The 13,500-nt window shown below is 39.4% G+C and overlaps 1 long non-coding RNA gene across 1 annotated transcript; it reads left to right on the top strand.

Moving 5' to 3' along the window:
• Nucleotides 1-5,955: 5,955 nt before the first annotated feature.
• LOC141583548 (uncharacterized) lies at nucleotides 5,956-8,589 on the top strand. Its single transcript, XR_012516198.1, has 3 exons — nucleotides 5,956-6,052; nucleotides 7,109-7,269; nucleotides 8,273-8,589. It is a non-coding gene; the product is annotated as an uncharacterized LOC141583548 (long non-coding RNA).
• The last annotated feature ends 4,911 nt before the right edge of the window (nucleotides 8,590-13,500 follow it).

Here is a 13,500-nt window from a genome sequence, read left to right as displayed (position 1 = left end):
GAATTGTCCGGTCAATTGCTAGCCTATACTACTCTAATAACAGCACAACTTTCCCTTTCACTCTATCCCTTTCTTTGTAGCCACAGGAAAGAAACTTGGTTGCTTCTGGAGTAAAAGCCAGCATAGGATGAGGAATTGGATAAAGGATAAGAAAGTCATTTTGGAGTATATTTGTGTATTGCGGACATTTGTTCTTTATCAGATACACTATTTGCAAACTTTTTTCCATTCTTTAATGGAAAAAAATCTTTTTACTCATTTGATTTTGTGTCCTCTGATGCACAAAATTTTTATTTTGATTTTTTCATGTCTTACTAAAATTTTTTCCCAAATCCAGTGTTATGAAGATTTACCTGCATGTTTTATTCTAACAGTTTCAGAGTTTCGGTCCCAAATGTAGGCCTTTGATCCATTTTGAGTTAATTTTTGTTATACAGTAAAATAATTTAATTTAATTATTTTCTATGTGGATATCCAGTTTTCCCAAAGCCATCTATTGAAAAGACTGTCCTTTCCTCATTGAATGGTCTTGGCACCATTATTGAAAACCAATTGACCACTTGAGCTCATTTTTTCAAAAGAGTTTATGACTTCTGAGAAGATTAGAGGTCTTTTTTTTTTAATTGTATGCCTAAAAGATTGAATCCAAAGTGTTAGTTATATGGAATTGGTATATATCCAGACAGATGCTGGATCTAATCTTTGGGATCAAAGGTTTAAAGGTAGGGACTGAGCTTTGAGCAAAAGGTGAGCTTTAACAGTTTTTAAAATGTTAGTATGCATTAGTCTACTCAGGCTGTCATAACACAATGTCATAGACTAGGTGGCTTAAACAGCAGAAATCAATTTTTTCAGAGTTCTGGATATTGGAAGTCCAAGATCAAACTGCCAGCAGCTGGTGAGGGCTCTCTCCTTGGGATGCAAATGGTCACTTTCCTATGATCTCCTCACCTGATAGAAAGAGAGGGGATCAGAAAGCTCTGATCTCTCGTCCTCTTATTATCTAGGCATCAGCCTTATAGGATTAGGGCTTACCCTGCTACCTCATTTGACCTTAATTACCTCCTCTTAAGTTCTGTCTCTAAACATAATCACATTGGGGGTTAGGGAGTCAACATCTACATTTCAGGAGGACACAAGCATTCAGTTTATAACAAAGTAGGAGGTTGTCCCTTTGGGTCTTCATGTTGTACAAAATAAGGAACGGTAGTTTTCCCCGTGCTATGAAATACAGTATTGGGTACCTCAGCACCACAGAAACAGTGCTGGAAGGGGCCACAGAGGTGATCCAGTGTTCTCATCCCACTGAACTGGGTGAGGAAACTACACCTAAGAGACAATGGACTTTGTATAATACAAGGTCATACAGCCAATAAGTCAGACTTATTTTGAACCGGTTTTCTAATTCTAAATTTATTGCTCTTTCCAGACTGAAAACATTAAAAATTCCACATCCTCTCTTTTTTTTTTTCTTGTTAGAAATCTTGTGAAATTCTCTTTGCCCTAATGGCACATAACATGTTTAGGGAGGAAGAAGGAGTCTTGGTGTTTCATCGAATTGTGATGTTTTTTACATGAGTATTTCTCACAGATAGAATGGGAGCAGTCTGGTCAATTTATCTTCTTCCTTGTTGGCAAGAGTTTCAGACTCTTGGCTTCCAACTGCATGTAGACAGAGCTGCTACCATAATCAAGAAAAAAAATGATTGAATGTTGCCAGTGCAAAGAAATAGCAGAGAACATTTTACTTCATGAAACCTTTACAAATCATTTTTTTAAATGCTGAGATTCTGGAGTGTTCTTTCATTCTTTTGAATAAAAGAATGAATATTTTCATCTCTACTTATTAGCTGGAAGGTGTGAGTTCTGTGAAGGTTTCATATCTAGGAATAATGTGGAAGAAAGTGTTCAACTCAGTTTCCTCTGTGGTGCACATGTTGGGGTCCTGAGAAGATATAGAAAGTAGCAGGGCTTTAATGCTATATTATTATGGAACCCATTCAACAGAGAAAATGAAGATTGTATTTCTCAATATTTCTTCTTTATGTCTACTGAAAATATATAGATAAATATTCTAGCTAAGACTCTACTCAATTTGAGGCACGTTCACGAGCCCTCTGTTAGCTGCTGTAGATGAGATTGTCTGTTTTTCCTTGACATTCAACAATTTCACTCTTTTAATCTTTCTGGCATGCAACTGTTCTGAATCTCTGTAGCCAGGCTAGGTATGGCTGACGTCATTCCCACACATGGGTGAAGTCCACTCCGCATACATTATGGAAAGCAGCTCATGTTAGGATTTAAATGCGACTTGTCTCCCTGCCAAGGGAAGTGCAGGGCCTCTAATAAGCCCCATGTGTGGGGGAAACTTGTTTGGAAGTTTGAAATTTGCCAGTTTCTGTAGAGGAATGTCCTATGAAAATACAGTTCTGTGTTGGTCACCATGGCATCACCTTGTCACAGTTCAAGTGCATTTGAGGGTTTAATATTCCTTGAGGAATGTCTTCTTTTTTACATTCATATAATATTGTACCCTACTAGAAAGGCAGTGAGCAGCTCATCCTGGTTTGCTAAGGATCACAGCCTTAGAACCCCTCTGGGCCTCAGTATCCTCACCTAAATCCTGCAGGAGTTTTAGCTCTGATGAGCTTTATGGTTTACTAGCAATCAAGTGCTCCTGCTACTTGTTTATCTTTACTTTTAAATTTTTCAGTTCGTACTTGCTTACTCTGCCTCATCCACCTTCAGCTCTTGATAAATGATAACTATCTCTTCTTTTTCTACTTTTCCCTTGAAATTTTTCCTGTCTATGGAGAAAACCGTTGCACCTGGCTGATGACTCCATTAACGATGCACATTCCCTCCTCTCTGAGCCACATTACTCTTTGGAATTCAGGATTTCTATTACACATTTTAAAGAAACCCCTTTCAGATCACCAATGACCGTGCTTAGCCTAAAAGTTTTCCAGAGGAAAACTAAGCAGGCTCTAAAATCCTCCTTCCTCACCACCATATATTGGTGAAGACACTATGGAACAGAGAGAGGCATAAAGTGAAGGCAGCATGGCACACATAGTCTGAAGTCAATTTCAGACAATAAAATAATGGAGGTATTTTGCAGAAAGCATATACTGGAAGAAAGCCAACCTCTAGATTATAATGTTTCGCTACTTCCTTTAAAGAGGAAAGATTTAAGTTAATATTAGCATCACACATATTATTTGCTATTTTTTGTAGATACATTTAGTAGTAAATTGCCAGTTTAGTAAACATGCTGTGTATTTAACTTTAGGCATTCCCAATTAATCTTATTTTCTTAAAAAAATTATAGATTAGAAATTTGTTTTTAATGTCAACGGTTAAAATTAAGATCCAGGCACCATACTAAGTGCCTTATATTTCTTGGAGGTAATAATTAAAAAATAGGGAGAAGTAAAAATAACCCTATTTTTCTAATTTTGTCAGTGGCCATGACCACTAAGCCACCAGAGCACGTAGAAACATGAGGACATTTTGAAGAAAGATGATGAATTCTGTTTTGAGCATTGTTTCAGTCTATTTTCACACTGCTATAAAGAGCAGTGAGACTAGGTAATTTATAAAGAAAAGAGGTTTAATTGACTCACAGTTTCCAATGGCAGGAGAGGCCTTCGGACACTTACAATCATGGAGGAAGGCAAAGGGGAAGCAAGCATGTCTTACATGGTGGCAGGAGAGAGAAATTGCTACACATGTTTGAACCATCAGATCTTGTGAGAAGTCACTCACTATCACAAGAACAGCATGGGGGAACCTGCCCCTGTGATTCAATCACCTCCCACCAAGTCCGTCCCTCACATGTGGGAATTACAATTAGAGATGAGATTTGGGTGGGGACATAGAACCAAACTGTATCAAGCATATTGATATTGAGGCCTTGGTGGGGCAAAGAGATGGAGATATCTAGATGGTCATCATAGTTAGTCTGAAACTTGAAGAAGAGGCTAAGACTATACATTTGAAAGTGATTGACATACAAATATAAATTAGCTGAAAATTGGGATTATGGTAGATCATTCAGAGTGGGACTGATGGAAAATCAAATGGAGAAAAATCTAAGATGAAACCCCAAAGCAAGCAAAATTTAAGGAGAGTCTGTGAAGGAGTCAAGGAGAAAAAGCTGAGAGAGATATCTAGAGAAACAAATATTCTGTCATGTACTCAACAGAGGGGGAAAGGTTCTGCTGTGTAAAGTGCTTTAGAATGGTCCCCAAACCACATCTGCTGGTATTTTGAATTGGGCCATTGGGTTACTCCAGTGAGAACATTTTTAGCAAAGAAGCGGATTCCATTTCACAAGTGGTTTAGGGATGAATGAGGAGTAGTGAGAGGAACATAGCAGATACAGAACACTATTAAGAATATTTGGATGCAAGGTAAAGGCTGAATGATAGCTAGAGGAACAAGGACAGATTCTATTTTTAAGCAAAGAGACACTTTGAGTATTGGTGGATTGAGGCAAATTTTTCATTTGATGATAACCAGATCTAGGATGTGGTAAGTGATATAATGTAAAGTGAAAGATGGTTGGAGTTAAAGATACAAGGCTAGATTTCTAGGGGCACATGCTACTTGGTATTGTTATTCAGGATTAGAAAGACAGGAAGATAATAGATCTGGTCTTGAAGTGCTCAATGTGTAGATGGATTGACTCGGGGGTCAGTGCGTGACAGTGATGAAGAAGCATAGAGTACAATTTGAGCTGGAGGGCCTGAGCTTCAGAGAAATAGGAGCTCTTGAATGAAGGTGTACAGACAACAATATGGAAGAGACCGAAGACTGGAAAAGAAATGACGACTCCAACTCCTCCTTCCATCTTTTTTGTAGATTGGTCCCTGTGAATCGGAGAAGAATGGTGGAACAGAGCACAGGAACATTTCATTTATCATCTCTTATTTGGAATTCACTTATAAAGCATTTTATGGCTTAGAGAAAAAAAAATCACAAGATCACAATGTGTTTTCAGCTTAAACTGAAAGCTTTCTTTCTTGTGGACCAAAGTAAGTATTTTTGATTTTCAAGTCACTCCTTCTGAATAAGAAAAACATGAATGGTCTACATTTCTAATTAAGGCTCTGAGAATGTCTACTATACATTTTATTTTCCCTGGAACTTTTCTGACAAGGTTAAGAGAGGCTGTGGTAATTGCCAGCACATTGCGGCTTCAATTTGGTTTGAGGGGAGAATTTTAAAACCCAAGCTCAGCAGGCCAAACCTCACAAAAGGTTTAAATTTTGAAATAAAGACCCAGGCCCGCAGTCATCTCATTAATACCCATGGACTCTGCTTGTGTATGTATCTCAGCGACGAGCCCTATGCAATCAACTATAAGCTTCTACCAGTAACCTTTGTGTCTGGATATTTTACTTGAGGGGAAAAATAATAAGAGGCTGCTGGTTTTAGAAAAGTCAATAAAGCAGGTACTTCCAAAGGAAAAACGGATGGTGAATTTGTGAGGCACAGGGCCATTCTTGGAACTGACGTGTCCCCGGGGTCACAGGACAAAACAGCTCAGGAGAGAAAGAATTCTCTCATGGTAATTTTGCATGAATTACACGGCACCTTAAGTGTTTCTAGGACACCCAAGAAAAAGAATTATTCATGCCTCCTTGATCATTTCAGCCTAACAGCATAAACCAGGACAAAAGAAGGGCTGCAGTGCAGTGCTGCTGAGTCCGGAATGCTTTGCAGAGCACTTTTTCCCTCAAGAGACTCTCTAAAGGGAGCTGGGGATGGAGGAAGTTGCTGTAGGTTAATTGTGAAGCAGTTCCAAGAATTAAAATTGGCATGCAGGCAGAGAAAGGAGACAAAGTGTAGATGGGGAGATGCCTGGGCTGGGGAGGGGTAGAGGAGGAGGGAAGGGTATAAAAGCCAGGATGTTGCAAAGGGTTTGCTTAGCTGCCAGGAGCTCTGAAAGTGAGAAAACGCTACATTACCAAGGTAGAAAATCACTTAGCTACTAAGAGCAAAGAAAGCATGCAACTCAAAACCGAATGAAGCTTTGCTGATAGAGGTATGAGAACAACTCTGGTACCCAGTCAAAGAGTTATTGTGAGTGGTGAATAAACATGAAGTCTTTCGTGAGAACTGCTGACTTTATCATCGCTTTTAGGCAAATCCATTTTCGTGTTTTGACTCTTTCACTTTCTGTTTAAGCCTCTTTTACTAATACCTGATGTTCAATAGACTAGCCTGTCAAATAATATGCGCGGAGATTATCTACTTTTTGGAATGGTCCACAACTATTTTAGATTTCTAAGAACTATGTCTTTCAGATGATATTTTGAGTGTTTCCAAAATAGTTTTCTTTCTCTGAAAAACTGTAAAAGGTACTAAAAATAAAGCATGTGAGAGTCAATTACACTGAGAACTGCATCAAACAGCTTGTTTGGAGAACTCTTTAGAGAAAGCAGGGAAAAAAGGAATTTTCATAGATATTCATTAATATTCATAGAACAAAAAAAGCATAATTTTTGCATGCATCCCAGAAAAATACTATGGTAGCAAAACAGGGAATTTTTACCTCACATTTGACTTTTCAAAAACAAAATCAAATACAAAGATGACACCTGTGAGCTTCTGCCTGCTTGCTTTGTTCAGGCTTTTCCCCCTAAAATATCCTCTCCTCCCTCTCCTATGTATCTTCATCCTTTCCAGCTCACTGACTGTTCCCCCTCCTCTGCAAAGCTGCTCTTTGCAATCCTGCCTATGGCGATTCAGCACTCTGATACCATTTATTTTCTTGTATAGTAATTTAGTGTTTTACAAATGTGTTTTGTTTTCATATGTAGGAAAAGGTCTGTGCGGAAAAAGAATCCTTCAAAATGACAATTATTTTTTATTTGCCTCTGAATGCTCTCCTCCATTCTTTGCAAATTGGTGCTAGGGAGGTATACCCAATTGGTATTTATTGATTGAATAAAAAAATGCAGTAGCTGGAATGCTAACATATTTCTTTAACAAAAAGTATATAAACCAAAGTTTATTCTCTGCCAAGACATATGTTTCTATCTGTGTGATTCATTTTATTGCCTCAGGTTTCAAAGCCCTCATTTCCTCTCCCCCGCAGGAAGACATTGAATAAGAGAGATTTTAGAAAATCTTATAAGCATATGGTGTAACATGCTCGTCTCCTGTGCTGTAAATATTGGGAAAGATTCATGGCATTCACATTGCCACAGAAGTACTGGTTTTCCCGCAAAGAAACTGAGTGAGTTTGGAACTTCACAGGTTGGTGACACACATTTTACTTTACAAATTTCACCTGTCCATCACTAAATACAATATTGTGCAGGGTCTTCCTTTCTTAAGTACATACTTGAAAGATTACATCAAGAAGGAAGATATCCACCATAACCCCAAAATAACTAAACATGCTCTTTGATATTGTTCTCTTTTTGAAGTCACCCATCTCCCAATTACGTAAATATCTCTGCTGCTGTTGGCTCGTAGCTGATAGCTGAATGTTATATGCTATTCAAAATAAAAATGTAAATCTTATGCAAATCTATTTTAGTGAACATTGCAAATCTTGCAAAAGATTCAGGATTTCACAAAGTCAATGAAAGTGATGTTGGAGAAGTGTGATTCAGTCCTTATCTCACACCACACAGAAAAATAAATTCTACTTGAATTAAATGTCTAAATTTTAAATCAAGAAACTTAAGTTAGAAAGAAAATATATGAGAAAATTATTTCATGATTTGAAGGCAGTAAAGATCTCAGTAAGAGAGAATCCAGAATCCACAAAAATAAGGACTAAGATCCTTAATCACACTAGAAGGAAAGAAAATATCACCATTCAATTATGGATAAAAACAAAACAAAACAAAACAAAAACCAGTAGGGCAGGCTAGGAGAGAGGATGAGTTATTAAAGGTTAACTTTACTCAGGAGGCTGAGGCAGGAGAATTGCCTGAACCCAAGAGACGGAGGTTGCGGTGAGCCGAGATTGCACCATTGCACTCCAGCCTGGGTAACAAGAGCGAAACTCCGTCTCAAAAAAAAAAAAAAAAAAAAAAAAGGTTAACTTTACCTGATTCTAACACCGTTATGCAGTGTTTATGGAGAGAAGCTATTTCCTCCCCTTTCCATTGTCTAGGGAGAAAGCCCTTAAGAGATTCATTTACAAATTATAAGAGGTATCCGTAAGAAGAAAGATGTATTTAGTTCTTGAGTTAAATGAGTGCTTGTTCATTATGCTTATTAACCTTCACTGGGGTTACTCTTGCAGGGGACTGTGGATTAGTGAGCAATGGCATGAAGGCCTGACCAGGTGAAGAAATGGGGTTACCTCTCTAGGTCCCTGATCTTGAAAGACATGGAAGATGGATCCTGCAAATTGTTGGTGGATACAGAGCCAGAGATCGAGATGCTAGAGAGAACCTGGATTTAGGAATCCTGTTGCAATATGAGTCTCTATCTGAGACTAATTAAAATCTCTGGAGTGATTCACTCGAGTTTGAAATAATGGCTTTTTGAAGTAGATGTTTGAGTACTATTGGATAATGTTAATAATGAATAACTCAAAGTCCTCAGAAAATAAAAAGTAGTTAGGAGAATGAGAATGAGCTTACTTGAGTTGTTGAAACTAACTTCTCTGTGACCACCATCTCTTTCTGTGAGATTATCATGGAAGGGAATGCATGGAGAATTATTTTAGACACTCTTATCTCAGAGCAACCCCCTAAGCCTGGAATGTGTATCAGAAATATGGCCAACACACTGAGACAGGAGATAGGTGAGGTCATGTTGCCTATACAGGAAATAATGCTGCATCAGAAACTGAAAGTATTTTCAAACGATAGAACAGCTACCCAGGAAGAAAAGACGTGTGAACCTTGGCTGACCCATCCTAACAGAAATCTGCAAGAGTGGTGATGAGTGGAATGTGAGAATGACGGGGACTCGTGGAAGGCTTTAAAGAGTATACAGCGGAGGTCATCAAGTTTCCTGAGATAGGCAATACCTACATAGCTCTAGCCACATAATACACTGGGTAAGTATTTTAAGAATTGCAAAGAATAAGTTAGAAGGCAAGAGCCTCTCAAAGGCTTGGTTCCAGAACGTTTTTTAGAAAACATTGCTCTCACATGGCAGGGTACATATTATTAGTTGTTGAACTATTCTCAGTGAAACATTGTTATGCAAATTTAGGCACCAGACTAATTCTTGAGCTTCCCAGAGCTTAAAGAAATTCTTAGATCATTATCTGGGACTTGAGAGGCAACTTGGCTGTGACAGCAGCTCTGAGCATTGTTCAGTGATGAACTTGAAAAGATCCTTAATTAGAAGACTCAATGTCCTAACATAAAAAGTATTTCTGAGATAACTGCTGAGGATTTAGGACAACAAAAATGCCCGTGCTGTTGTTTTACTTCTAAAGAAGATGGTTACTTTCCTGTAGCCAGCACATGGGAGACTCTACTGCGAATGACCTCACACAATGAGAGGCACGCAGGTGGAGGGGCTTTGGTTTTGCAAAGGATTAGGCTCAGCAGTGTTAAGGACCTCTCATTACACAGCCCACAGGTTATGTAATGAGAGAAGCTGAAGAAGGGTGTGTGACAGACTGAGTGATATGGTTTGGCTGTGTCCCCACTCAAATCTCATCTTGAATTGTAGCTACCATAATTCCCACGTGCTGTGGGAGAAACCTGATGAAAGATAATTGAATCATGAGGGTGGTTTCCCCTACACTATTGTCATGGTAGTGAATAAGTCTCATGAAATCTGATAGTTTTCTAAGGGGAAACCCCTTTCCCTTGGTTCTCATTTTCTCTCTTGCCTGCCACATGTAAGACATTTTTTTGTCTTCTGCCATGATTGTGAGGACTCCTCAGCCAGGTGGAACTGTGAGTCCATCAGACCTCTTTTTCTTTATGAACCCAGTCTCAGGTATGTCTTTATGAGCCGTGTAAAAACAGACTAGCACACGGAGTCATCACCCCACAGCACTCTGTCCCGATTGGATGGTCTCCGGAACTTGTCAACATTATGGGACTTTACAGCTGTGACTAAGTTAAGGGTCTTGAGATGGGGAAATGATGTTGGTGGGCCCAATGTCATCACAGGCATTCTTATAAGAGGGAGGTAGGAGGGTCCAAGTGAGGGCGGTGTGAGATCAGAAGCAGAAGTCACAGTGAAGCAGGAACTTGGACCAAAAATTATGAGCAGCCTTTTGAAACTGGAAAAGACAGGGAAACAATCTTCACCGAGGATATCCAGGAAAGAGGCAGTCCTGCTGCTCATTTAGGACTTCTGACCTCCAGAACCATGAGTTGATAACTTTGTGTTGTTTTATGCTGCTAGGTTTGGGTAATTTGTTACAGCAGCAGCAGAAAGCTAATGCAGGTGGACAAGACTGAAATCCCCACCGAGTGATAGGAACTTATCAATGAGAGAGGCCGCACCTCCACACTGGCCACCATGTGCTAGGCCCCCTCAGAGTGAATCCAAAGTTAACTTCACTGCTGATGCCCTGAGTTCCACAACAGGGGTCAGGCTCCCACATAAGAGCAAGAGCTGACCGTTTCAAGGTGCTGTCATTGGGCCTATTGCTTGGGGGCTGATTCCAACTTTAGTTAAGAGAAGACAGCCAGAGGCTCACACTACAGACAAGCCCACTCTGCTGGATATCCCCGAATCCTTAAATTGGGAGGTCTGAACCCAAGGAAGCAGTTCACCCTTAGGTTTACCTGGGCTCATCAACAAATTTTTTAGTATCAGTGAAATCTAAGAAGGAATTAGGGTCCTTCAGAGTTGGAGAAGGCAGAATTGGAGTTGAAGAGACTGCAAAGGAGGATCTGTCACCATGAAGAGAGAGGTCAGGAGGTCTAGCACTGCAGAGTCTCCTGAAGAGGCACCCCAGGAAATGCCAGGTACAAGACCAGACACTGCTATACCTTTGAGAGGTGACCTGGAGCGCTGGTGAAGGACCTTCTGGTAAGCAAACAACCTGGTCACATATGGAAACTGTGAAGCAAGAGTGGCCTCTGGATGAGTCATGCCCCCAGGTTTGCCCAAAGCCCAGCTCTCATCCTCCCACCACCGAGTTTCCAGAATCTGCTCCATGTCCTACCAAATTTAGCTCTTGGTTCAAGCTTGTTAATCCTATTCTGCAAAACATAGCTTCTTAAAAGACAGCATCGTTGACTTCCCTTTGAGACCTCACCCTCACACCAAAGTGCATCCCCAAAACCCTGGCTGTCTCCCTGGACAGTCTTGGAATAGGCCTGGGGGTATGCTGTATGTGGATGGGTCTGAGGAACAAGGGAGAATGAGAAGTCTTTGGGAACGGGTTATGTGGGAGGAACAGTGGGGAATGAGTAAAATTTGCTATGTGATATGTGCTGTGCTCATAAGATCTTTAGTATCTACTCTAATGTTCGTGACTGGACTAGGCATTTCAGTTTCCCTTTGAGAGCGACACTAAACAGAAGTCACAGTGAAGCAGGACCTTGAACCAAGGCTGCACCTGGGCCACTTCAGGGTTACTGCAATGTCTGCATGATACAAGTAGTTGAAATGTAGAGTGAACTTTAAAAGTTTTTCTTATATATGCTCTAAATGCACATTTGTCATCCCCTTTAAAAATAAAAGAAATGTTGGCAAACATTTTACTTTTTTTAAAGTAATACGTAAGCAACCCGAGTGTTCATCAACAGATGGATTTTTTAAAATGTGGCATACACATAAAATGGAATATTATTCAGCCATAAAAGAGAAGGAAATGTTACCATTTGTCACAACAGAAATAAACCTGGAGGACATTATGCTAAGTGAAATAAGCCAAACACAGAAAGACACATATGGCATGAGCTCATTTATCTGTGGAATCCAGAAGAGACCCACTCAAAGAAGCAGAGAGTAGGATAGTAGTTGCCCAAGGCAGGGAGGTAGGGGACGTGAGGAGATGTTGGTCAAAGGGTACAAACTTTCAATTGTAAGATGAACACATTTTTTGGGATATAATATACAGCATGGTGCTAAAATTAATACTACCGTATTATTTACTTAAAAGTTTCTAAAAGAGTAAATCTCAAATGACCTCATTATAGACACAAAATGGTAATTATGCGTGGTGATTGACATGTTGATTAGTTTCATTATAGTAATCACTACACAGTATATACATATATCAAATCATCACATTATACACCTTGAATATATATTACTTTTGTCAATTATACCTCAGTGAAACTGGGAAAATGTAATATTTCAATTCCCAAGTCTTTATTTATTTAATTGAATTGAATAAATACCTAGTAAGCACTCAAATAAAAAGGTATTTTGTTTCTTTTTTTTTTCTTAATTTGTTTTAATTTGATCACAGCCAGGCTGAATAAACATAGCACGTTCATCTGGGCTCTGCATTTCCACCCCTACTCCCCACTGCATTTCCACAACCAAGGCCATTTTAAAGCTGAGACGCCAAGACGTGGGTCAAAGTCACTTTGTGCTTCCCATTGCATATATGGATCGACCTTCTGTAGAGCAGCCTAATTGTCTAGCCAGCCATTCCTCATTTCCTATTTTCAAATTACAACACACATGTTTTGGGAGCCTCAGCACACCTATATTAACACTTGAATGAAGCATTTCCTGTGTAAACCAACCATCATTAATATTTGCCGTAGAAAGAAACAGCCACATGATGTATGGTATGTCAACTTTACCCACCCTCCAGCGGCCAGTTTCTTCACACAAATCCCAGTGCATATTACCACGAAAATGCTGGTGCCTATGTTTCTATAGCATATGAAGATTGGCAGAGTCCTCCTCAAAGAAAAAGAATAAAGCAAATTCAGAAAAATTCTGAAATAAAAATGTAATGGAATGAAATCCAAGGCAACCAAACATAGGAAGAAAAGAAAAGGAAATTCACTCCTCAGAATTCAGGGGTAAAATACCAATAAAAACATAAATATATGTAAAAAGTATGCTGTTCTTCCTAAATACTCAAAGCAATGAATTCCAATCATAGTTAAAAAGCATTGGTTCCTAACAGAGGCAGGACCCAAGTTTTACAGAATGATTAATCTGTTAAACATACTTGCTTACAGAACCAAAAGCAGAGTGAAAACACACAATGGCTTGCATCCCACAGAATGGGCCAATTGAGATATATAAACTACAAGAAGCTGGGTTTAAATAAATTATGGTTAAGTCAAGCAGACAAAATGCAGGGCATTCCAAATTTTTCTTGGGAGGAGACCTCAATTGATCCAAGTGGCCGCCCAGGTCAAGCAGTTACATCTTAGTTTATAACCACTAGGGAGGAAAGCCTCCAAAAATAATGCTGACAGAAAGGGAAAGGGAAAGTTTATAAAAGAAAAATGTAACATGACGTGGCCATAGTTATTCGTTGCTGCCCTGTTCTTTGCATCATCTACACCACAGCCAGCTGGCAGCCTAAGCCCTTGGACCATCTCTAGATGAGAAGATCAGGACAACCTGGAA

Source organism: Saimiri boliviensis, chromosome 1, assembly GCF_048565385.1.
Source record: "Saimiri boliviensis isolate mSaiBol1 chromosome 1, mSaiBol1.pri, whole genome shotgun sequence".
Lineage (NCBI taxonomy): Eukaryota > Metazoa > Chordata > Mammalia > Primates > Cebidae > Saimiri > Saimiri boliviensis.
This window is presented reverse-complemented; position numbering and strand designations above follow the sequence as displayed.